The sequence below is a fragment of the Podarcis filfolensis genome (genome assembly GCF_964270895.1).
Source record: "Podarcis filfolensis genome assembly, chromosome: 5".
Classification (NCBI taxonomy): Eukaryota; Metazoa; Chordata; class Lepidosauria; order Squamata; family Lacertidae; genus Podarcis; species Podarcis filfolensis.
This window is the reverse complement of record NC_139608.1, coordinates 85,487,143-85,490,051: the sequence shown is the minus strand read 5'-3', so window position 1 is coordinate 85,490,051 and position 2,909 is coordinate 85,487,143.

The window sequence follows — 2,909 nt, the reverse complement described above, 5'->3', positions numbered from 1 at the left end:
GCTACCTGCATAAAAAGCTATATGAATTATATGCTTGAAATCGCGCATTTAAGGGCAATCGGCTGTAAGCTGATAAGAGATGGGTCGGTTGGGGCATGCAGTTCTGCAGAACTTGGCAGGCAGCTCTGTGAGATGAATGGGCGTGGAAAGGTTCTGGGGCTCGGAGGGGAACACAGACGAGCAATATGATCACAGCCCCTCTATGTCGTGCCACGTGTCACTTCTGCTGCCGTTGGCATGGTGGTGACTCAGTGTACTTGTTTCAACTCTCCAGTGTGCAAAGCAGGAAGAAAATAGACACTTTGCATTTCAGTTCACATACTTTTACCAACAGAAGTATGAGTACTTGCAGCAGACGGGGAAATTATTTACCTTCTAAATTTACTTTTAACATTTATAAGTTGCCTCTCCATTTAGAAAGCCTCAGAGCAGGGAAGTAAGGCATGAAGCAATCCTGACTCCTTGAGAGGAATGTGTGTCAGGAAATCTGGAGAAAAGCAGGACTGTGGGAATAGAGGGCTCCCCCTGGATGACCTATTTATTTAACATTCATCCTGGTTTGCTTGCACAAAGCATACACAGAAGTTAGTTTATATCCGGTCTTTATTGAGCATTCATTCTGATTTGTTTGCATGGAGGTGGGTTATGCAAGAACAATGAGCATTTATGTCCTGTCCTGTTCATCATTCATTTATCTTGTGCCTTTCAAAGTGTTTCCCCATCACTTTCCACAGTCCATTTCTTTTTTTAAAATGGATTTGTTGTGCTAGAGGGTAGACGGCTTCAATTTTTGCGACCTAAATATCTCACAAAATATTAAGCAGTCTGGAGGCGCCCTAGGAGAAACACAGGGAAGCAAGGGACTGGAAGCACAAGGCATGCCAAGCAAGAGCTGCAAGTGTGAAAGCCATGGTGAAGGTCCTGTGTGAGTGCCTGGAGGCGTTTGGAGGATGTATGGTGGCTAACAGATTGGGGTTGAATCCTGACAAGATGGAAGTACTGTTTGGGGGCGGGCAGGTGTGGAGGGCACCCTGGTCTTGAATGGGGTAACTGTGCCCCTGAAGGACCAGGTGCGCAGCCTGGGAGTCATTTTGGACTCACAGCTATCCATGGAGGTGCAGGTCAACTCTGTGTCCTGGGCAACTGTCTACCAGCTCCATCTGGTACACAGGCTGAGACCCTTCCTGCTTGTGGACTGTCTCGCCAGAGTGGTGCATGCTCTAGTGATCTCCCACTTGGACTACTGCAATGCGCTCTACGTGGGGCTACCCTTGAGGGTGACCCGGAAACTACAACTAATCCAGAATGCGGCAGCTAGACTGGTGACTGGGAGTGGCCTACATAACACCAGTCCTGAAAGACCTACATTGTCTCCCAGTACATTTCCAAGCACAATTCAAAGTGTTGGTGCTGACCTTTAAAGCCCTAAACAGCCTCGGCTCAGTATACCTTAAGGAGCATCTCCACCACCACCGTTCAGCCTGGACACTGAGGTCCAGCACAGACGGCCTTCTGGTGGTTCCCTCACTGCGAGAAGCGAAGTTATAAGGAACCAGGCAGAGGGCCTTCTTGGTAGTGGCACCCGTCCTGTGGAACACCCTCCCATCAGATGTCAAGGAAATAAACAACTATCTGACTTTTAGAAGACATCTGAAGGCAGCCCCGTTGAGGGAAGTTTTTAATGTTCGATGTTTTATTGTATTTTTAATGTTTTGTTGGAAGCCACCCAGAGTGGCTGGGGAAAGCCAGCCAGATGGGCGGTGTGTGTGTGTGTATTATTATTATTATTATTATTATTATTATTATTATTATTAATTATTATTATTGAACTGGGTGCAGTGTAGGGTGCAGTGTAGAGGAACTGCTGACCACAAGATGCAGTCAAGTAAGGTGGTCATATTCAAGGTGTTTCTTCCCAAACACCAAGTGCTGTCAGATTCTGCACTGGTAACTGCTGCAATTCCAGCTTGGGTTATGTGACACCAGGAGCTTTTATGCTTACCCTCAGCACTGTTGTGACCCAGCCCCTGACCCCTCAGTTATTGAAACCCCCTAACACAATCTCAGAGTCCCTGAATCCATCAGAAATAGAATTTGAAAGGAAAAGGCCTTTCCGAAGAAGAGGATGCTGCACTCACACTCTGAACCACTGTGGTCAGTTGCAAAAGACAGCAGGGCTCTTGCGCTGTTAATAATCGTGCGGAAGAGGGAATGACAGCTTGTTGTGCAAACTACACCTGCTGAATTTTCCTCTTTCACATAACTACTGTCAGTTGTGGGACAGTGCTCTGGGAGTCATCAAGACTTGGGATTTGGCTGGCTATTGATGGATCTCAATTCTTTGAAAGTTTGCTTGGATCCTGTGCTGCTGGGGTCTTACCAGCTGCTTGTAAGCAGGCTCTCCATGGCTTGGTTCATACATTCAGCATTCTCCCCTGCAAGTAACGTCATTCCCATAGCTTTGTGCAAGAACGTATGAGTCGTTTCACGTCAGTGCCTGATCTTGCAGAGCAACCACTCTTTCTTTTTTGAAAGAGAAACCCTTCCCAAGCAGGGCCGCAGTCTCTTGCAATCAGCTATCAGGCCAGAGCACCCTTCTCACACAGGGGCTATCCCATGGGGGCCTCTCCATGTGGGTGCCAGGAGTCGTTAGGGCTACAAATTGAAAAGTTATGTTATTCCACACCCCACCCCCAGATGGTATGCTGTTGAGGTTCCAGGTTGAATGGCTTGCTGAGCTATGGTGTCCCTTTAGGCTCTATATTTAAGATAACTTTACCCACCCAGGCAGTCCATTGGCCTCTCCTCCATGTTGAAGAACTATATGAAGTTCCAGGTCTGGCTGTATTGTGATCCGCAGGGATGTCCACCACAAATAGGGGTGATAGTCCACAAAACCGGAGGTCAGA